Source organism: Callospermophilus lateralis, unplaced genomic scaffold (genome assembly GCF_048772815.1).
Source record: "Callospermophilus lateralis isolate mCalLat2 unplaced genomic scaffold, mCalLat2.hap1 Scaffold_63, whole genome shotgun sequence".
NCBI classification, from domain to species: Eukaryota; Metazoa; Chordata; class Mammalia; order Rodentia; family Sciuridae; genus Callospermophilus; species Callospermophilus lateralis.
Genome location: NW_027514713.1, coordinates 590484 through 614145, shown reverse-complemented (window position 1 = coordinate 614145; position 23662 = coordinate 590484). Strand labels below are relative to the sequence as shown.

The window sequence follows — 23662 nt, the reverse complement described above, 5'->3', positions numbered from 1 at the left end:
AAATATTGTAGATAATGGATATGTTCTTAATAGTATTCTCAAAGAGGCAGAACAGTCCTTAAGGAAAATTTTTAGTTATCAAAGATATTGAGGAACACCAATTTAGTGTTTGGGGGCATTTAGTGTTTGAGGGTCAGGATCTAGGCTTCAAACAATGCTTGAGTGGGATGGATCTGTATCATCAAGATTCATCCTGGTCACAAGAATTTTGATTTTAAAATGGTTTAATCAAGCCCACTTTAAATGACCATTACTTTAAGACACAACTTTTAAAAGTTTTTATAGGAAACTCCACCCCTTGCCTCTAATTATGTAAGACAAATGAGTAAGGGGTGCTTCAGGAGAATAAGGAAACTGTCTGAAAACTAGTGCTCATTTTTTCAAACTACACATTAACTCAACATAAATTTAAAATTATAGTGAGTATACATAGACTAGTATATATGCTAACAGTATGAGATGGCACATAAATCCCCCCCCCCAATGAATTCAAAAATTTCAATCTTGTTATTACTGGCAACTGAAGGGATCCATGGAAGGGTCATAGTAAAGCCTTTGGGTAGACTGAGGCAGTCTGTAATTGACCTTGGCATGTCATCCCTAGTTCAATCTAGCCTCTCATTTTTATTAGTTTAAATAAGGTTGTCCCAACACTAAGTGTCCCAACACTAGTTTCTATCTTCAACTCCCTCTTGGATCTTTTTTGTTTGAACTGGATCCTAGTACTTTTTCTTTTTTTTTTTTAACCAACTCAAACTTCTTCACTAGCAGCAGGTGCAAGCACTCAACACATTCTGTCTTTCACCACAGCTGAAGTTTCTGGTTATAAGTGAGACTGCAATGTATGTCATATATTGCCCTCCCTTTATTTTTCTTCTACATATAAGTGAAAGTATCACACCCACTTTCACTTTTGTTTGTAGGCAGGTTCTGTTGTGTACAAATCTCATTGCTCAGTAGCCAAGTGGGCTTAATAAACATTCAATACCCAGGAGAGGAGCCTTGGTTCTGTGGTTGACAACCAACTGTTCCAGACTGGAATCCCGTGCTTCAAGGATAATCAAACTTTCCTTTACCTGAGACAAGGCTTGGGCTCCAGTATTTCACATTCCTTCTGTGAGTGACCCCACCCCTATAGTACAAAGGTCACTCTAAGCCCACCTCTGCTTTCTCACACAGGACCAAATGATAGTTCAGGGGTGGAAGTGAAAGGAAAGTGACCACAACACTCGGAGTGACCAAGAGATCTTTATTGCAATAGTGCAAAAGAGAAGGAGAGAGAAAGAGAGAGCAAGGGAGAGTGAAGCAAGAGATGAAGACAGAGAGAACAAGAGACAGGGGGCCTCCAGCAGTAGGGAGTTTTTAAAGCTAAATTGTAATGGGGTCTCTGGGTCTGCAAGCTGCCTTGTTAGTGGACAATGATTGGATTACATAGTAGTTGCTAAGGATGTCCTCTTCTGCCTTCAGGAAGATGGGGCAGGGGTCAGATGTGGGTTTCTGTTGCACCAGATAGGTGGGGGTCCAGTGTTCAGACTTGATATAATCAGGTTATAAAGGATCAAACAGGGGGTTTGAGTGCATGTGTTATCCTGCAGCTAACATCCATTCAGCCTGCCCTACAGACAACTTGGTTCAGCCTGTCTTGAACCTAACATTCCTCCCATTTGTTTTTCTAAATGACATGGGGAAATCATAAAATCCTCTGGCTACATCCTGCTTAATGGTGGGCAGCGTGGGACCCAAGAGGGAAAGTGGAGGAATGTTCAGGGACAGGTCTGGGAACACCAGGCAGCCAGAAATAACACCCAGTGGCTATAAACAGCTATTTTGGCAGGGGTAGAGTCCATAAAAGTTCCTTGAAACCACAAGTCATCAATGGCATCAAATCAGTCCTGGGCAGAGGAGATCCTTGGTATCAGCCATTGGTCCTGTCATAGGGACTCCAGGAAGTATCAGAGGTAGCTTGGTTGAATCCAGTAATGTTAAGGGTGACAGCCCAATTTCAGCCAGTGGAAGGGCAATCGCCATGACCCATTAACTGAGAGTGGGTGATGTAATTCTGGTGCCATGTCACTTAGATGTTAAAGCACCATCTGTGGTTGGGATAGAAACTTGAAAGAAATTTAATGATTAGTAAAAGAAGAACAGGATTGGTGAGAAATTTTGATTTTGGTGGGCGTGGTGGAAGTCCAGGACTGGATATTTGGAACAGGTGCCTTTTTAAGGTGGGAGACATTGTACCAGGGAGAATGTCTAAAAGCTTGGTCACCATTGGGGTAGTAAGTATGACTGTATGGGGTTCCATCCAGCGAGGATGCAATGACTGAGAATGCAGATCCTGAAGTAAGACTGAGTCACCCAGTGGAAGAGGGTCCAATTCAGTTTGTGGTTGTGCTGGGACTGAGGCAATGAATGTTGCAGAAAGACACTGGTCTGCTTGTTTCTTGAGAAGTGGGGGCTGGACTTTTGTCTGACTAGGTGGAGGTGAGAAGTCTGAACCTGGGAATGCTCTGCTTGATGAGGATGGAGGTGACGGTGTCAGCAGTTTCCCTAGATGTAGGGAAATCTTCTATCTAACCTGAAAAAGTATCAACCAAAGTAAGAAGATAGTGAAGCTTTTTGTGCCTAGGCATGTGAGTGAAGTTGATCTGCCAGTCTTCGTCTGGCTGGTGGCTCCTCATCTGATGTGTGGGGAGTTTAGGTTTGATGCTTCCTTGTGGGAAGCATACATCACATACATCATAGCATCTCTTAGCAAATCATCACACACTGCAGGAAAATCAAATAACAACTCTAAAACATGATTAGAACATTCACTGGTGGGAACAAGTTGGGTTGAAGTGATTGGTTACAAATATTCATTTGAACTGATTGGTTTAAGCCAAGAGGGGTATTCATGCTGAACTACATGGTTTCCCAATAGCATAAACTACTGGGAAGGTCATCTGTCATCCCAGGTAATTTCCTGTCTCATGCTGATTTGTGGCTGCTAGGGGGTTACTATGGGTCTCCACCCAGCCTGACTGAGTCAGGGACACCCTCCTGTTATTTGTAGATAAACCACTTAGCAGGGTGTGAATGTGCCTAGGAGTGCTCTGTGGATCTTTCCAAGGACAAAGGTCATGTCCCTTCCTTGGACAGGCTTTGCTCTGAGGTAGAGGCTGGTTTTTCACTAGAAGAATTGGTAATGAGTCATAGGTCTCTGTTTTGGGCATCAGGGGCTGGTAGTCTTAAAGAAGTAGTTGATGGACTGGCTGGTTGGTGAATTTGTGTATCTGATCTTGCAGAAACTTCTGTAGGCAATTTAACATACAGAGTTCTATTAGGAGAAATATAAAGAGGACTAATAGGGGTCCTGTGAGGGGGAGGAGCAAAGGCCACACTTGACGGAACATTCCCCATTGAGGTATCCATGGAAGGGCGATGTCTTTCTCTTTTTATAGCTAAGGTTTTCTTTTAGCTTTCCTGCATTTCTGTCAGTGTTTCTGTCTTTTGTTCTGTTATCTTTCATTGATGGAATGTTGGTGGGAAGGCCTGGAGAGTGGGGCACGTGTGGGCCAAAGGTAGCCTTGTGAATCCAGCAAAAAGAGCTGACCAGATTCCCTCTAAGAGTGGAGGAATGTAAGAAAAAGTTCTCATATCTGTTGAGAATTAACCTCTGAACTATTTAACCAAACATTGGCTTATCCTGTCCTTGGATAAGGTGTATCCAGAAAAGATTTGAGAAAATTGGGAGGCTATTCTTTTAAATTACATCAGGAGGGGGCTTGTTTCTGCTGCAGAGCTCAGAGGGTTCTGTGTGAGAAATCACATCACCCTCAGCACACTCACAGACAGAATTGAGTGCTTTCTTCTGACTGGGAGTTCAGGAATTCACAGGGATAGATAGGTGTTATATAGATATACAGATAAATAGATATAGATAGATATATAATATATAGATATTTAGATATATGGATATATAGAAATATAGATAGACAGGTAGATGGGTATATAGATAGATAGATGTGTAGAGAGATTGATATATAGATATAGCTATAGATAAAGCAAGATATATTCTAAAATAAAGTGCATGCATGGCAGGTTGTCTGACCTGAGCCAGGGCTATAGCAAGGATGGTTATGGAAGAAGAAATGGTTTGTGTCACCATCACACAGAAGTTTCTAATGGTTCTTCTGCAAGGACATGACCTCTTATTTTTCCAGAGACCCTGTGTCAAGACTTCCAGAGTGTTGAGGCCCTCCAAGGACATGCTTCCTGTCCCAGCCCCCACTTTGAGTGCAGAATTTCTTCTTTCTTGGCAGGATGAGCCAGAAAGAATTCTAGACAGTTAGGGCTGGCCAGCCAGCTTCCACTGGCAGATCAAAGTCATTGCAAATCCACCAGGCCTTGGACAGAAAAGTTGGGGTCTTGGCTTCGGATGCTGCCAATTGACCCACCTTCTCCCCTGTTCTTTTTCTTACCACCAAAAGATAGGATCAGGTTCTATCTCCCTTTCTATGACACAGTTAGGCCCTCTTCCAGTCCCACCCAGGCTGCATGGGAGGTGTCATGAACACTAGAGGTAGTAGGAAGTGTTCCATGAATGCCTTCTGTAACCCCAATACTAACCTCTTTTTTATATTAGTTGTTCAAAACATTACAAAGCTCTTGACATATCATATTTTATACATTTGATTCAAGTGGGTTATGAACTCCATTTTTACCACATATATAGATTGCAGAATCACATCGGTTACACATCCATGTTTATACATACTGCCATACTAGTTTCTGTTGTATTCTGCTGCCTTTCCTATCACCTACTATCCCCCCATCCCCTTCCCTCTCCTCTCATCTTCTCTCTCTACTCCATCCACTGTAATTCTCATCTCTCTTTTTTCCCCTTTCCCCTCACTTCGTTTTATATGTAATTTTGTATAACAATGAGGGTCTCTTTCTATTTCCATGTAATTTCCCTTCTCTCTCCCATTCCCTCCCACCTCTCATCCCCGTTTAATGGTAATCTTCTTCTCATTCTCTTCCTCCCTGCTCTGTTTTGAGTTACCCTCCTTATATAAAAGAAGACATTTGGCATTTGTTTTTTAGGAATTGGCTAGCTTCACTTAGCATAATCTGCTCTAATGCCATCCATTTCCCTGCAAATGCCATGATTTTGTTATTTTTTTAGCGCTGAATAATACTCCATTGTGTGTAAATGCCACATTTTTTTAAATCCATTCATCTATTGAAGGGCATCTAGGTTGGTTCCACAATCTAGATATTGTGCTGCTATGAACATTGATGTAGCTGTATCACTATAGTACGCTCTTTTTAGGCCTTTGGGGAATAGTCCAAGAAGGGGAAATAGCTGGGTCAAAGGGTGGTTCCAGTCCCAGCATTCCAAGGAATCTCCATACTGCTTTCCAAATTGGCCACACCAATTTACATTCCCACCAGCAATGTACAAGTGTACCCTTTTCCCCACATCCTTGCCAACACTTGTTGTTGTTTGACTTCGTAAAGGCTGCCATTCTTACTGGAGTGAGATGGTATCTTATGGTGATTTTAATTTGCATTTCTGTGATTGCTAGAGATGGTGAGTACTTTTTCGTGTATTTGTTGATTAATTGTATATCTTCCTCTGAGAAGTGTCTGTTCAGGTCCTTGGCCCATTTGTTGATTGGGTTATTTGTTTTTTATTGTTTAATATTTTGAGTTGCTTGTATACTCTGGATATTAGAGCTCTATCTGAAGTGTGAGGAGTAAAAATTTGTTCCCAGGATGTAGGCTCCCTATTTACCGCTCTTATTGTTTCTCTTGCTGAGAAAAAACTTTTTAGTGTGAGTTTATCCCATTTGTTTATTCTTGTTTTTAACTCTTCTTCTATAGGTGTCCTATTAAGGAATTTGGAGCCCGACCACGCATGATGTAGATTAGTGCCAACATTTTCTTCTATCAGATGTAGAGTCTCTGGTTTGATATCAAGCTCCTTGATCCATTTTGAGTTAACTTTTGTACATGTCGAGAGAAACGAATTCAGTTTCATTTTGTTGCATATGTATTTCCAGTTTTCCCAGCACCATTTGTTGAAGATGCTATACTTTCCCTATTGCATGCTTTAGCTCCTTTGTCAAATATAAGGTAGTTGTAATTTTGTGGATTGGTCTCTGTGTCCTCTATTCTGTTCCCTTGGTCCACCCACCTGTTTTGGTACCAGTACCATGGCCACTGAGTTTAGTAATGACAACTGGGGGTTTGCAATCCACCCCCTCTAAGCTGCTGGACCCTAGAGTCATAGCCTGTGGTCTCCCTGGAGGTTGAACAGCTACAGAAACCTGCAATTTATATGAGCTTGTGACTGTGGCTTCGGAGCCTCCTATTAACAGAAAGAGCCAAAGAAAAGCCTCTAGTTTCTTGTCTATGTCTCTTTTTTGGGGGTGGGGCATGCCAGGTTTAACTTGGGGAGCCTTTGACTCTTGAGCCTCTCCCCAGTCCTATTTTGTATTTTATTTAGAGATAGGGTCTCTCTGAGTTGCTCAGGGACTCATTTTGGCTGAGCCTGGTTTTGAACTGACATCCTCCTGCCTCAGCCTCTGGAGTCCCTGGGATCACAGGTGTAGGCCACTGTGCCCAGAAGACTTTTCTCTCTCACCTTCTCTCTCACCATCCAGAACAGTGCATGGAGGGTGCTGGTGCCCAGGGTTTGTTGGATTAGTCTGTGAATCGTTTGGACCAGGGACTGCATTTTTCCCCACTGAAACACAGTAATAGTGACCATTTGTAACCTCTGTGCTGCAGGCATGTGATGTCATAGAAGGGATAATCAAAACAAGAAGATGGCAGAAAGAGCCATGCTGTGGGCAGGAACCCTGGGAACTGGAAAAGTCCTTGTGTTCTCTTTGATTTCTGCTGTTCAAGAGGACGATCCTCACTTTGAAGCCAAATGGAATTCACATCTTAACTAGTCTTTTTTTAACGACATAAGTCACATGTGTGTTTAAGAAAGGAATATGATCTCAAACTTTTACTTCTAGAATGAAAATCATCCTGGCCAGAGGGGAAAAAAAGTCCTCTGAGAGGTCTGGTCACTGGGATCGTCTTTGAACTCTTTCAAGTCTCCTTTTCTTGGAAAATCCATCTCTCTTTTTTTTTCTTTTCTTTTTTTTTTTAACCAGTGATTGAACTTGGAGGCACTCAGCCACTGAGCCACATCCCTTTTTTTGTATTTTATTTAGAGCCAAGATCTTGCTAAAGTTGCTGAGGGCCTTGCTAAGTTGCTGAGGCTGGCCTCCAACTCGTGATCCTCCTGCCTTAGCCTCCTGAGAGGTAGGATTATAGGTTTGCACCCCCATGCCCAGCTAAAAATCCATTTCTATTGGTCCAGGGCCTCATAAAAATTTGTGATGGGCTGTGGTTCATTGGTAGAGCACTCATCTCACACATGCGGGACCCTGAGTTTGATCCCAGCACCACATAAAAATAAATAAGTGAAATAAAGGTATTGTGTCCAAATACAACTAAAAAATAAATATTTAAAAAAATTAAAACAAAGATATTATGTCCATGAACAATTAAAAAATATTTAAAAAATCTTCTGTGGCACATTATTGGAGGGGGAAAATGAGTCAGCCAGTATTTTTTTGAATGCAAACTTTGCCGATCACTATTTTGGCTACGTGCATGATTGACAATAACAGAAAAACGCTTTTGATCTTTAAGGGCTTCTAGTGTTTTTCAGGCAGAGAAACAGGAAGTCTCCTGATGGCATAAAATGGCTCAGTTGAGTGCTGAGCTTCAAACTGCTGACTGATTTTAAATGCTGGAATTGGGCAGAGGGTTTGATAATTCCCCTTCAGAGTCGGGCTTTCCAGGGGACAAAAGAGGACATATGGTGGAGCTTGTTGGGATCTGCAAGGGGATCAACCAGATCCTCAGGCTTCCCAGTGCTCCTGGTCTGGACATGGCTTGTTCTCTTGAAGGGCCTCTTGGCATAGGAGAGTAGGAGCCTGCACACTTGTATGTAAAGAAGAGGGCTCTCACCAGGTGTGGTGGCCCCTGCCTGTCATCTCAGTGACTCTGGAGGCTGAGTCAGGAGGATCACATATTGGAGGTCAGCCTCAGCAGTTTCACCAAGCTCTAAGTGACTTAATGTCACCCTGTTAAAAAATAAACAACATAAAGTTCTGGGCTACATCTTGGTGGGTATTGATTGATCAGCTGGGAGGCCTGGGGAAGGCCACTTGACCTTTCAGAAGCAGAAACACAATCAGCTGTGAAAAAAACTTGAATTCTAAGTTTGAAGTTGTACATATGGAGTTGCCAGGGTGTGTTGTGTGGTGACTGATGGTGGATGAAGAAGTCCTCTGTCTGGGGGAAGTTTTTTGAGGCTGGAATGCCATACAGTGTGCACTTACAAGAACATTAGCTTGTCCAAGTCGTCTTCCATTTTTTTTTTTTGGGGGGGGGGGAGTTACCAAGAATTGAACCCAGAAGCTGTCAACCCCTGAGTCCCATCTTCAGTCCTTTTTGCATTTTATTTAGAGACAGAGTCTCACTTAGTTGCTTAGGGCTTCGCTTTTGCTGAGTCTGGCCTCCAACTCACGATTCTCTTGCCTTAGCCACCCGAGCTCCTGGGATGACAGGCCTGTGCCATAGCACCAGCATGATAGCTGTTTCCTTCAGTGCTGTTTTACTCAGTGTTATTTAGTACTTTTTGTCTTCCAGTGTTGCTCTTAAGAAGTCTGATTTTCAGGGTTGGGACCTTTCTTTCTGGATGTTTTGGAGGTATTTTTGGATAGGACGCCCTCCCCTGATTTTCCTTTCTTGATGTCCACAGGGCTTTCTGAGTCTCACTGTTTGGTGTCGTTGGTGTGGACAGTCACCAGCTGTGAACCCCTTAGCTGTGGGCTGTTCCCATTCTCTTTGTGGTCTTTCTGGAAGTCCAGCTAGGTGAGATTAGCTCTGAAGTGATTTTCAACCTGGGTCAGTTTTGCCCCCCAGGAGATATTTGGCAGTATCTGGAGAGTTGTCTCTTTTAGTTTTTAAAATGTGATGGTGGGACTCCTGGCATCTAGTGTTAGAGGTCAGTGATGCTGCCAAGCAACCTTCACTTCAAGGCTGTGCCCCCCAAACAGAGGCAAGACTGAGAAACCCTTTTTTTGGGGTGAGGGCTACTAAGGATCAAACCCAGGGGCACTAAACACCTGAGCCTCATCCCCAGCCCTTTTTGTATTTTATTTAGAGACAGGGTTTTGCTGAGTTGCTCAGGGCCTTTCTAAGTTGCTGAGGCTGGCCTCCAACTAGCCATACTCCCACCTCAGCCTCCCAAGCTGCTGGGATGACAGGTGTGCACCCCCACACCCAGCTCTCAGTTTCTTAATCCATAAAATACAAGTTAGCAGGCTGGGATTGTGGCTCAGTGTTAGAGGGCTTTCAGAGCACGGGCAGGACCTGGGTTTGATCCTCAGCACCTATATCAGTTCAATATTTATTGTTAAGGGAAGGGATGCTTAACTTTATAATGGCTTGATTTTTGAGAATTTTTTAAGATTTAAGTTTTTTCCCTAATTTAGGGCTGGAACAAAATTAAACTTGTTTGGAAAAAAAAATTAAAAATAAATATGAATAATGCAACCCTGTTCAAAAATAAACAACATAAAGTTCTGGGATGTGTCTTAGTGGGTAGTGATTGATCAGCTGGGAGGCCTGATTATATTAAAATATTTAAAAAAATACAAGTTAGTCTTTCAAGATGACAGGCTATGAAAAGATCAGTGAGATATAAAGAGCTCCATAGGAAAGGGTTGGTATATTTGCCTTTCTTCCATGAGTTTCTTTTTTATAATATAGTTTTTTAGTTGTAATTTGAAAGAATACCTTTGTTTTATTTATTTATTATTATGTGGCATGGAGGAAGAAACCCAGGGCCCTGCACATGCTAGGCGAGTGCTCCACCACTGAGCCCCATCCCCAGCCCAGCCCCTTCCATGAGCTTTTAATTGGAGAAAGCTGGACAGAAAAGGAGCCATTCTTAACCAAGTATTGTTTCTATTTGAATGGAAGGGTAATGGTCACCCCTTCAGTATTAGGTGGAAGGAGGCAGGAATTCTGTTCAGTGGCTAGTGGTCACTGTCTTTGACACTGGAAACTGAGAATGGGGAGTTGGGGGCTGTGAAAGAACAGGGAAGAGTCAGGCACAGTGGCTCACACCTGTAAACCCAGCAACATGGGAGGCTGAGGCAGGATGATCTCAAGGTGGAAGCCAGCCTCAGCACCTCAGTGAGACCCTGTCTCTAAATAAAAAAAAAAATCTGGGCCTGAGGCTCAGTGGTGGAACAGCTGCCTGGCACATACCAGGCTCTGGGTTCCATTCCCAGAAACATCAAAATAATACAGATGAGCACTGTCGCCTGTGGCCTCCCCTAGGCCTCATGGTGTTGGAATCACATCCCTCTGTGTTCTGTTCTAGACATTTTCCCTTTGCTATTAGAACACATGCTTTGGGCTTGCCAACTCACGTGCCTAAGCATTTGGGCAGCGAGGTAAGCAAAGTGACTTGCTCAAGCCCAAGGATGTGGTGCCCTTTCACTAAAAGAGGGCCACTGTGACCAGACCTGGTTTCTCAAAACAAAACAAAACAAAACAAAACAAAACAAAACAAAAAACAAATAGCTGGATTTTAACAGGAAAGTTCCTAGGGTTTAAAAAATGGTAAGAGCCATGCACAGTGGAACATGCCTGTAATCCCAGTGGCTGGCTTGGGTTGCTGAGGCAGGAGGATAGCGAGTTTGAGGCCAGCCTCAGCTGAAGCGAGGCCCTCAGAAACTCAGGGAGACCCTGTCTCTAAATAAAATACACAATAGGGCTGGGGATGGGGCTCAGGGTTTGAGGGCCCCTGTGTTCAATCCCCCCCCCCAAAAGCCAAGTTTAAAGGCACATCTAAGACCACGGAGTCCCAATCAAACCATCCTGTGGGCAGCTTGTTGGCTCCTTGTAATCTAAACAGTATTTTAGTTCGCCAGATGAGGCTCTGCTTGACCTACACACATGGGGTCTGACCTCATTCTTATTTCAGAGATGAGGGAGGATGAAATGGCACTCAGAGGCCATGGCATTGCCCAGTCCTGGACCCACTTGAGAGCATTTGCTTTCCAAAACTTGGTATTTGATGAGATGTCTGTTTCACCAGGTTCTCTTTAGCATCTGCCAACCAAAGTTATGTTACTGAGCATCAATTTATAGTTGACCACAGGGCACCGTTGGGGGGAGCTTGTGCAGACCAAGCCACCGCTTGCAGATTTGGCCTTACGTATTATCCACTATTTTCTGGCCTTTTAACATAAAATAAAGGTCATGTAATAAATCCTTCCTGATTTGTTAGTGTTATTTATTTATGTATTTATTTTGGTCCCAGGGATTGAACCAAGGGGCACTTAACACCTGAGCCCCATTCCCCAAACTTTTATATTTTATTTAGAGACAGGATATCACTGAGTTGCCCAGGGTCTTGATAAGTGGCTGAGGCTGGCCTCCACCTTGCCATCCTTCTGCCTCAGCCTCCTGAGTCTCAGGGATCACAAGTGTGCAATACCATGTTCAGCCTCTTGAATTAATATTTTTATAGATGTGTTTTAAATATGTTTTCAAGACTGTAAAATGAAAACCTTTCCTTTCTTGCCTCTGTAGACAGCCCTTTCTCTGGTGATTGCTCAGGAGCTGGGGAGTAAGGTGACTTTCTGCTCCTTGGTGGGGAGCAAAGTTTACTCCATGGAGAACAAGAAGACAGAGGTGCTAATGGAGAACTTCCTCAGGGCTATTAGTGAGTATCACGTCAGTGTGAAAGATGGCTGTTTCTTCTCTGGTGCTTTGAATCCTTTCATCTTAAAAATGCTCATGTTGTTTTGGTGCTATTGACAAGACAGGCAAGAGTAGCTAGCCATCCAAGCAGCTTAGGAGGATGAGGTAAAAGGAACACAATTTGGAGGCCAGCCTCAGCAACTTATTGAGGCCCTGAGCAACTCAGCAAGACTCTGCCTCTAAATAAAATATAAAAAGGGCTGGGGACAGGGCTCAATGGTCGAAGGCCCCTGGATTCCATCCCTGGTACCCAAATAAATAATAAATAAATTAAAAGACTAAGAAGTCTACTTGGGGAACTTTTGATTTAATGCTGAAGAAAAGAAAATGCAGTAGGAGGGTGCAGCATTTGGAAGTGCGGAGACATCATGGGATCCTGTTTTACCCCCCACAGCCACCTGGTACCCCCATGGCTGGCACTCTATCCTATCTTCCTGCGGTGCCTCCTTGTGGGACTGGCTCTGCCTTTGATCTTCCCCAGCAGGTCCCTGTAAGCACTCAACTATGGGGTGTTCTCTCTCTCTCTCTCTCTCTCTCTCTCTCTCTCTCTCTCTTTCTCACTCTCTCTCTCTCTCTCTCTATCTCCCTTTTGAGACCATGGCGGCTGAGCCACCCCTAGCCCCTGTGTGATACTAATGCTGAACTGAAGAGTTCTAATTCTGAACTTGTGTCTAGAAGCTAAGCTTTGTGTCACATTGAACTTAGGCTTTTTATTTTTATTTTTTGGTACTAGGGATTGAACCCAGGGGCACTTCACCCCTGAGCCCTGTCCCCAGCCCTTTTTATATTTAATTTAGAGACAGCGTCTTGCCAAGTTTCCAAGGCTGGCCTCCAACTCTCAATCCTCCTGCCTCAGCCTCCTGAGTTGCTGGGATTATACATGTATACAACTGGGTTTTACATTTAAAATTTTTCTCTCTATTTTTTTTTTCTTCACATCTTCTTTTCTTTTCCCTTTTCATGTCCTATTTTTCAGGATCTCACTATGTTTCCCAGGCAATCCTGGAACTCCTGGGTTCAAACCATCCTCTTGCCTCAGTATGCTGAGTAACTATGGCTACAGATGTGTGCTACCGTGCCTGGATTACTTTTCCTTATTTAAACATGTGCCAGTGATTTTATTCAACTCATAAGTTAAACATATGAACCATATTCCAACAGCTCAGAAGGCTGAGGCAGCAGGATAGCAAGTTGGAGGTCAGCCTCAGAAACTTAGCCAGACCCTGAGCAACTAAGTGAGATCTTGTCTCTAAATAAAATATAAAAGGGGCTGTGGATGGTGCTCAAGGGTTGAGGGCCCCTGAATTCCATTCCTGGTACAAAAAGGAACCAAGAAAAATATGTGACCAGTAAGATATTACTACCTTTCAAATACCTGAATATTAATATTTTAAGAACTTAAATTTAAAAAACACCATTTTTCTGGGATGGGTCAGGGGCTCAGTTGTAGAGCACCCACCTAACATGTGTGAGGCCCTGGGTTGCATCCTCAGCACCATATAAAAATAATTTTAAAAAATAAAGAAATTATGTCCATCTACAACTTAAAAAACATTTAAAACCCCCATTTTTGTGAAACAAAAACCTGATAAAACTGGTCTTCTCACAGTTGCTTGTATTTCAATGGCTCAGTGGGAACTGAATTTTGCTTTAAAATTTGAAAAAGTAGAGGTCACCAGGCACATTTGATGGGAGTGGCCCCTGGAGTGGGGTGGTGGGGGACACAGCAGGGATTTTGGTGGCAGCAGGTGAGGAGAAATTTCTAGATCCTGCCACAGAATAAAAGGGGAAGCTGTGGTCTCCCCTCAGACAGAAGCCTGCTTTTCCCACATCTTTAAATTCCTGCAAAGCTGCAGAGAGAGGGAGAGAGAGTCATCTGTCCCCATCTGTGCCACTTCCTTGATGTGATAAAGTCCATGTCAGGGACTTAGAAACCTGAGACAGCAGATGAAACCCGTGTCCTTTGTGCTGTCTTGGCCAGAGACAGCGCCCACAGCCTCCCTCTTGGCCAAAAGCTGGGCCCATGGTCCACTGAGCCTTCCCCTGTCTACTTGTCACCACCAAGAAACTGGTAGACAAATATGAGTGGCTGAGAAATGGGGATGCCTTTTTTCCTCTCCTGGAGGAATTTCATATCACTGTCCCCTCACAGTGAGTATGGGCAGGCATTCCATTTGGAGGAATTTTCTCTTTGCAAAATAGAAATGGTTCTATTAAAAAAAATCAAAGTAGGCTTAAAAGCCCAGAATTTTCCAAGCTTGATAGAGTTTTCTGTTACCTTCATGATGTCTGGAAAAAAAATTTTTTTGTACCAGGGATTGAACCCAGGGGCCCTCGACCCCTGAGCACCATCCCCAGCCTTATTTTGCATTGATTTAGAGACAGAGTCTCCCTGAGTTGCTCAGGGCCTCAGTGTTGTGGAGGCTGGCCTCTAACCCATGATCCTCCAGCCTCAACCTCTGTAGCTACTTGGACTCGAGGTGTGCACAGATGCTTCGGGCTTTGTTTGGGAAGTTTGTTTTGGGGTTCAGAAGCTGTGAATTTGGTTCATCAAACACAGAATGTGGCTTCCCTGTTGGATGTTTCCCACAAGCCCCACTTATAGGCTTTCAGGTCGATCACAGGCAGAGGAGATCTGGCCCTAGCTTCCAGTCTTGAGTGTCCTTGTCCTGGTTGGGTTTATGGAGAAGATAAGGCAAGGGATGGGGTGATAAAATAACGCCCCCCTTGAACTGAGGGAAGTGGCCTGAGTGTCTGATCATGTGGCTGTGTGTCTCTGCCTTTGGGATATTTCCATATCAGCTCATAGGGATCCTGATGGCCACCTGCCAGCAGAAGTCTTCTGTGCCCTCCCCATTTGTCAGGAGAGCAGTGACCCTTTTTTTTTTTTTCAGGAGGGACACCAGGGATTGAACCCGGGGATCCTAACCACAGAGCCACCTCCCAGTCCTGTTTTGAATTTATTTGGAGACAGGGTTTGCCTGAGTTGATCAGGGCCTCACTGAGTTCCTGAGGCTGGCCTCCAGCTTACTATCCTCCTGCCTCGGCCTCCTGAGCTGGAATGACAGGCCTGTGTCACGGCTCCCAGAAGAGTTGCTCTCCACCTATGATGGTGTCACTAGGTTGTACTATAAGGTGACTTGTCAGTTCTTGTGCTGTGGAAGTTTGAGGTAAGAAGGGTTTTGGTGAGGAGGAGATGTATGTGAACAGAAGGATGGTCCTGCTTCTCACCATGTACCCATCAGCCATCCTTCCAGGGCTGTGGATAAAGGAGGCCAAGGAGGTCTACGAGGGGAAGGTGATGGAGCTGACGTCATGTGAGACTGAGAACCCCATGGGTGGCTATGGCAAGACCATCAGCCACGTGATCATAGGGCTCAAGACAGCCAAGGGGACCAAGCAGCTCAAGGGAAGTCTGTCCTGAGCCCTGTTCTCATCACTGTGGCACAGGCAGGTGGTGTGACCTCTGTGTCCCCCTTTACTTGGCCTCTGCACTGTTGATGCTATATGGGACACTCAGGATAACACCGTGTAGTATAAAGGGACACCTCATAAGGGTTAGGGCATAGGTCCCTTCATGAGGTAGGTCTTTCTTTTTTCATTGCTTCTGTGAGTTGTGTGGTTCAGTCAAGAAATTGCTAATGCCATCTTATCCCCCAAATGACAGTCATTGGCCAGCCAGGCACAGTAGAGCATGCCTGTCATCCAAGCCACTCAGGAGGCTGAGGCAGGAGGATCACATGGTGGAGCCCAACCTCATCAACTTAGTCAAGGCCCTGAGCAGCTCAGTGAGAGCCTGTCTCTAAATAAAATACAAAATGGGGCTGGGGATGTGGCTCAGGTATAAGTCACCCCTGGGTTCAAATCCCCAAACTGCCCCCTCACATCCCCAAAAAGTCAAAGTGGACATAATTTTGTTTTCTTTTTTCTTTCTTTTTCATAATGTTTTACTCATCCACTGTGTTATGATTGACTCACACTAGCTCTGTACGTGTCCCCTGCTGCATGGCCAGGTCTCTTGCTGTGGGATTAGAGAGGTATTTTACGTGTAGCTCATCACAGCTGTGTGCCCGTGTGCGCAGGTGCCAAGAATCTCATTTCCCCTGTTTTCCAGATCAAGTCTTCAGGCTCAGAAAGAGGCTCCACAGTCATCCTGTGTCCAGTGCTGGCTGAGGGCCAGGGTGACTGCAAGTCCTCTGGTGCTGGGTAACACCTGCGCGTCCTCTGAGCTCTCTGGGGCTCAGTTTCTCATCTCTAGACCACTATCCATCCACCATAGAATCTCTCCATCTTTCCCTCTTTTATAACTTGGTGATTCTTTGATTCTCTGAGGTAGTTTCTTGGTCACAGCTTTATGGAGATCATGAAAATGTCACTTCTTCCAAGGGCTATTTTTCTGTTTCCTAATGGGGCCTTCATCTCAGGAGCTTGGCTCCACAACCTGTCTTTATCTCTTTAATCCCTCATCACATCCTGTCCATCCTGGATTAATGAGGTTCTGAGAAGGTGGCCCCTTCTCAAGAATAACACCTTGAGAAAGTTCTTCTGGAAAATCAACCGAATAAAAGTGCCTGAGATAAAAAGAGAAAAATTGTCCTCTTCCCTGTAGGAGAGAGGACACAGAAACACAGTGGAAATTTGAGCCATCCATCACTCTGCTTCGGCCAGCTTCTCAAAGAAATGAGCCTAACAGAGAAGAGGAAAATTGTCTTCCAAAACAAAGGTGGTACCCACCTCTGATCCCAGCAGCTTGGGAGGCTGAGGCAGGAGGATTGCGAGTTCAAAGCCAGCCTCAGCCAAAGCGAGGCCCTAAGCAACTCAGGGAGACCCTGACTCTAAATAAAATGCCAAACAGGGCTGGGGATGGGGCTTGGTGGTTGAGGGCCCCTGAGCCCAATCCCTGGTACCCCCAGTCCCCCCAAAACCCATGTCCTTCTGGGCTGTTTTTCCACATGGATGACATACTGGGACAGAAGGACCTCAGGTGTGTTGTGTGGAGTTGTGAAGTGTCTGAGTTTGATGGAGGCTTATGAAGTTTTTTGCCTAGGGACTCCCCAACCTTGCTCCTGTTCGCACAGTGCCCCAAAGAGGCCAAAGAGGCCAGGTCCTGGTGAGCTCCAGGCAGCTCTGTTGGTGCAGTTGTGAACATGATCCACCCATTTTAAGTTTGTGTAGTGCACGGATTTTGAGGCATGACATTGTTTACACTCCCCATCTTAATTTTAGAATATTGTCACGACCTTCCAAGGGACCTCATTCCTATGAATGGCCACCTGATGTCTCTCCCCTTGACCTTTGGCCACCACATACTGACTTTGTTTCTGAATTAGCCTTTTGGGGGCCACCTTCTTCCGAGAGAGCCCTACAGTGGGTGTTAGTCTGTGTCATGTCCCCCGCACCCCCCCTTTGACTCTGGACTCTGTCTGGGAAAGAGCTCAGGTGTGTTTCCACAGGGTGGTCCTCTGTAGCAGCTGCTCTGGAAGCTCAGCCTCAGTACCTGTCTGCCAGCCTGGTCCTGCAGAGGCTGCTGTCCTTGCCCAGTGCACACCGCTGGGGAAGAGCAAGGCTCTGTAGAGCACCATCACCCTGAGATGTGTGTGCACAGCCCCGGGGGCCAGAGGGTGCTAGGATTTGCTTTTTTTATTGTCCTGGGGATCATACCCAGGGCCCTGGTCATAGTGAACTAGCACTCTGGCACTGAGCTGTGCCCCAGCCCCAGGGCCTAGCTATGTGGTCTAGAATGGCCTCCACCTTGGTGATCCTCTTTCCTCACCCTCCTGACCCAGACAGTTTGGGGGAATTCCAACTTATGTTTCCCCTTCTGAGCTGGACTTCTCTGTGGGTACTTCTGGGTGCTGTCACATAGAGGAGGAGACTGAGGCCTAGAGAGCCGGGATCATGGGCCACATCAAATGCAGCCTCAGGTGGCTAAGCAGGAAGCTCTGGTGTCCGTAACCCAAGGACTGGAGCTGTAGTGGTGATCCTGGAAGGTGCCATGGAGCGTGGCCAAGGACATATATCCCCTCTAAGGGCACCTGGGTCCCTGTGAGAATGTTCCTTCCATTTGCAACCCCTGAAGGCAAGGCAAGGAAGAGTAATGGTGACTTTCTCTTGTCCCCTGCAGGTAGACATGGTCACCCTCAGGTTCACCTCCTGGTGTGCTAAGCCCCCAGTCCAGGCTCTTGTGCCCTGCCAAATACCCTCATACCCACCCACTCCTAGGGTCACTGGCTACTTCAAGTGTCTGTCTGTCTCTCTGTCTCTCTCTCGTGTTTAGTCCTGTGAACTGAACCTGTAGTGCTTAAGCAGGGAGCCAGAAGCCTGTCCTTTTTAATTTGATTTGTATTGTTTTGAGAGGGAGTCTCCCATTGCTAAGTTGCTGAGGCTGGCCTCCAACTTGGCGATCCTCCTGCCTCAGCCTCCGAGTCCCTGGAATGACAGGTGTGCACTTCTGTGCCTGGCCTCTCAGGTCTCTTCGGGAAAGGTGCCTTCCCTCGGGGTCAGGAGAAACTGGAACATGCATCAGGGTTGTCTGAGTCCCCCTTTGTCTGGTTTGGTTTGGTTTTAGCTGAACTCCAGCATTTTTTAAAGTCTGCAGAAGGAGCGGGTGGAGGCCAGTGATGTCATCTACATGGAGGCCAACATCGGGGCTGTGAAGGTATGTTCCCCGGGGACAGTGTTACACATGAGGATCTGCCAGGGTGACAACTGGGTAACTAGGGCGTCACTTTGCTCATTGGTGGTGGGTGGGGGAAGGTCAGCAGCTGTCCCTTTACCTAAGTCACCTTGGCTTTTCTGTCTTCCTCTCCTCATGACTTAAGCAGGCAGAGTGTGCAAGACGCAAACCCTGTCGGGGACAGGGACCAGACAGCCTTTGTCCCTTCCCGCTGCACCAGGCAGCATCTTTCATTTTCCTTTATCTCCCTGGTGTCCCTCCCTGAGTCCTAAACCTTGGGACTGCACCAGGTGGCTCGTCCTCTCTCTGCTGCTGTGTCCCATGGTGGCAGCCCCTCCCTGGTGCATGGATGAGCCTAAGGCCTCGTGTCACCCATAAATCACCACCTAGAAAACCCCGGGACCCCGGCTCCAGTGTGTCCCCTGGATGCTCCTTTATCAGGAGTGAAATGAAAGGGTAGAGAATCTTCCAGAAAGTCTCAGGTGTGGCCCCGGGCGGGTCTGGGAACCAAAGTGGGGCCCCTGGCTGCGGGGCAAATGCGGAGGTTGCCATTGGGGGCCCTCGGTGGGCAGCGGTGAGCTCTGTGTGGTCCCGGTGCCCCATGGCTCTGCTGGCAAAGGCAGAGGCCACGGAATTCGCTCTGAATGCCGATGAGGCCATGCCCTGCCCAAGGGTGACATGCACAAGAAGAAGGAGGTCATCCAGAATGGGATATTGCATGACCTGGATGTGGCCAACACCAGGCCCCACGGACAGGCTCTCCTGGGCCAGCACATGCCCAAGGCCCTGGGAACCAGTTGTCAGGGCCGTGCTGTCCTCCTGGAAGCCCTCTGAGAGGCTCAGCAATGAGCACGACATGAGCTTCGGCCCCTTTGTCCCAATGTCCAGATGCTGTCACAGCTGATCTCTGGGCGTTGTCTGCCCCTGGCCGCCTGCCAGCCTGCTGGGGGCTGCTCTCCACCCCAGACTGGGGGTTCCTGGTGTGTTGATGGGGCAGCTCCTGGTCATTGTGCCCCACACAGCTCCTGTGTTTTCACAAGGCTTCAGACAGCCTCACGGAGGCTCTGGCCTCTACAGAGTAAGAGCTCCAAATCCTCCAGCTCCCAGCTGGACAGAGAGTCAGGTTTGCTCTTAATCCTGAAGGGGCCTCCTCCTCCCCACCAGGAACGGGCTTTCTGCTGGGAATCTGGTTTTGCTTTTAGTCCCTTGGAGCTTTTCCCAGGAGAGGCCAGAGACTCTTGAGATTGGAGTTTCTTCCTTCTTGGCTGGAGGTTTTTGTTTTGTTTTGTACTGAAGCTTAAACACCAGGGGTGCTTACCCATGGAGCCCCATCCACAGCCCTTTTTATATTTTATTTAGAGACAGGGTCTTGCTGAGTTGCTCAGACCTGACTAAGTTTCTTAGGCTGGCCTCCAAATTGCGGTCCTCCTATTTCAGCCTCCCAAATTGCCAGAATTTTTAAAGACACGTTCCACCACGCATGACTCTGCTTGATTTTTGCAGGTCAGGGGAAACCTCAAGGGGATCCCTCTGAGTTCAGAAGCCCCTCATCCTTCCCAGGGGAGTGTGCTGGGCCTTTCCACCTCAGGCCTCCAAGTTGAGTGACATCAGGGACCCACAGGAGGAATGAGGATGAGCTTTGGTAGCTGCCTTAGAAAGTCCTCTCTGCTACAGGGGGACAAGATGTCCTGTCCATGATGGGCCAGTTGATGAAGCCGAAGAAGACAGAGATCACAGGTAGGACAAGTGGCAAAGCCAAAGCCTGGAGCCAAGTTGAAGCCCTCCTCTGACAAGCTCCTGGCTCTGAGCGCCTCCCACTGCATGGCTCTGGGTCTTCACTCCCTTTTGAAGCTGTGGCCACACTGTGTGTTCTGGCCCCACTGAGGTCAGCATCTGCTTCTCTTGAGGTCCTAGAAAGGTGCCAAATTTGACACCAGGCAGTGGGTCTCCCTTGCTACTTTATGGGCTTATTTATTTATTTATTTATTGATGCAGGTGTTTGAACTCGGGGGCCCTCGACCACTGAGCCCCGTCCCAGCACTTTTATTTTATATTTAGAGACAGGGCCTGGCTGAGTTGCTTAGGCCCTTGCTAGGTTGCTGAGGCTGGCCTCCAACTTGTGATCCTCCAGACTCAGCCTCTCTGGCTGCTGGGATGACAGGCATGTGCCATCGCGCCTGGCTCTTCCCTAATTTTATGTCCTTCTCTGGACCATTACCACTTTACTCCCTGAAAATGTAAGTTCAACATGAATCCACTGTTGCCTTGAGGTGTTGCAGCAGCCTAAGCTCCTCCATGAGTGACCAAGAGCAGATCTGTCTTTGAATTCGGTATTGATAGCCCTGCATCATGGCTCTAGGCAAGGACAGGCCTCAGATACCGGTTCTTTGGGAACAGCTCCATCCTTATGACAGGGGGCGCTGGTTTGGAAGGTGAGGGCTGAGACCTGAGGTGGGTCTGCTTTTCTGTAAGGGCTGATGTTTCTGGGTCCAAGGCTGGGCCTGCTCTGACACTACTTGGTCAGGTTTCCTGGGGAGAGGATTCTAAGTGCACTTGATGGAAAGCTCATTAACCTAAGCATTGTCATGCACGGCCCTCAAAAGAGCTCCTTGACTGAGTGCAGCAGAGAATTCACATTTGAAAACACATCTCCCTGGAGCTCCCAAATTAGGTGTCTTGGCATCAGGGTCAGGGCTTGATGGGGCAGCTCCTGGTCATTGTGCCCCACACAGCTCCACAAAAGGCGTTTTGTGGCATTTGGGGGCGATCATGCCTGTTTTATTTTTTTTTTTAGATGAGGGTACAGGGATTCAACTCACGGGCTCTTGACCCTGAGTCCCATCCCCAGCAATATTCTGTATTTTATTCAGAGACAGGGTCTGAACTGAGTTGCTCATGGTCATACTAAGTTGCTGAGGCTGGCCTTCAATTTGTGATCCTCCTGCCTCAACCTCCCAGGCTGCTGGGGTTATAGGCGTGTGCCACCACAACTGGCATGATTCTTGTTTTCAAATGATGACACCAAACCTGGAATGGGTCCAGTATCCTGCCGTGGGTCAGAGAGCCAGTAGGAGAACCAGGCTGCAGGGTTGGGTCTTGATTGAATTTAGGTGTGGAGAAGAGAGCAGGTGACATTTTCCCCACTGGCTGGGACCCTGTCCAGGGCGAGATCAGCAAGGTGGTGAACAAGTACATCGACCAGGGCGTGGCTGAGAAGGTCCCCAGCATGCTGTTTGTGGACGAGGTGCACATGCTGGACATCAAGGGCTTCACCTCCCTGCACCAAGCTCTGGAATCTTCCATCGCCCCCATCATGATTTTTGCCTCCAATAGAGGCCACTGTGTTATCCGGTAGGTGCTGCCAGCTATCCCTGCTGCCTGGGTCTATCCCCTTCCATGATGTCATAAGTCAGGATGGGACGAAGGGAGTGCATGTTGCCCCTGGGAGGAGACAGCAGGGGGACTGAAGGCTGCAGCTGCCCTGTCCCTGATGGGCAGGGTCTCCACGGGCCTCTGAGGCTCAACATTCCTGTGGGGAGCAAAGGCTTGAGGAGGTGGGGCTGCTCTGGTGACCTGAGTGTCAATTCCCTCACACTGGCTCCCAGAGGCCAGCAGAGCAAGCTTCATCTTCAATGAGGACACTGAATGACATTGCACCTTGTCCCTTGGCATATGTGGGAACACAGGTTTGTCTCTGAATTGGTTCTTCTTAGTTCCCCATGACCGCAGCATGAATCCTGCCATGTCACTTACACGGGGTGTGATTTTCATTCCTGTGACTGGCCCTTCTGTGGGGTGTCCCTGGTTGTGTTCCTATGTGAACATGGAAAAGTGACGTCCATTTATTTTCCTGCATCCCCCAGTCCCTCCCCTCCCTTCCCTTTGGTGTTTGGAATTGGCTTACTTAAGCAGCACAGTCCTCTCCAGCTCCATCCATTGACCTTCAAATGCCATCATTTCATTCTTCTTTATGGCTGAGTAATATTCCACTGTGTATAGGGACCACAGTTTCTTTATCTGTCCATCTGCTGAGGGGCACCAGGTCTGGTTCTGTAGCTTGGCTACTGTGAGTTGAGCTGCTCTAAACACTGAGGAGAACGCAGGTCTCTCCAGGAACAAAACCAGTAAGAACAGGAAGACATTCCTGAAGACACAGTGGGACCTCTGGCCCCTGCCTGGCCTCAGCCTGCCTTTAAGTATAGCTGCTTCTGGCTATATAAATTACACGATGCACTTTTTCCTGAGTCCCCTCTCTTCCATTAGCCCATGACTCTAAGAAGAGCACCTCCTAGAGGCTGTAGGGCCTGCTGCCTTAGAGCATTGAGCTCTGCCCTGAGCAACCTAAAATTGGCTCTCTGGTGAGGTCCAGAGAAAGGCAGGGATGGAGATGTTTGGGCAGGGCAATGACATGGCATGACAAGAAATATCCTGAAAGATACTGCCTTCTGTCTGGAGGATCTACTAGAAGAATAGGTGTTGAAAGGAATTGTGACATCAGGGAACTTGGGGGAGGAACCATGCAAAGCATGCTGAGAAACCTGGCTTCACCTTAGAACTTTTCAGTAAACCTTTCTATAACTGTGCCTGGAGAGGTGTGTGGCTGTCGGCACTTGGGACAAAGTACCTAGTGGCTCTTCCTTCATCAAGGATAAAATCAGAGCCTTAAATGAGACCCTGTCTTTTTTATGACTGGCTTCTTTGAGTTGGCCTAATATTTTCAAGGTTTATTCAAATAATAGCATTTCATCAGTATTCCATTCCTTTCTATTGCAGAACAACATTCCATTATATGGAAATGCCATATTGATTAATCTGTATTGTTAGTTGACTGAGTCACTTGTACTTTTTGGCTATCTGAATAACTGCTGTGAACACTCATATACCTTTGTTTCTCTTGGGTGTACACTTAGAGTAGGATTGCTGGGTCATTTAGTAAGTCTGAGACTAACATGGAAGACTCGAGTTACCAGACTGTACTAGAAAGTAGGCACATTCTTTTTTTTTTAATTAATTTCTATTGTAGGTTGTTCAAAACATTACATAGTTCTTGATATATCATATTTCACACTTTGATTCAAGTGGGATATGCGCTCCCATTTTTACCCCATATACAGATTGCAGAATCACTTCAGTTGCACAACCATTGAT

At 46.6% G+C, this 23662-nt stretch overlaps 1 pseudogene; it reads left to right on the top strand.

Moving 5' to 3' along the window:
- The first annotated feature begins 6812 nt into the window (after positions 1 to 6812).
- Positions 6813 to 21869, top strand: LOC143389528 (ruvB-like 1; annotated as a pseudogene).
- The last annotated feature ends 1793 nt before the right edge of the window (positions 21870 to 23662 follow it).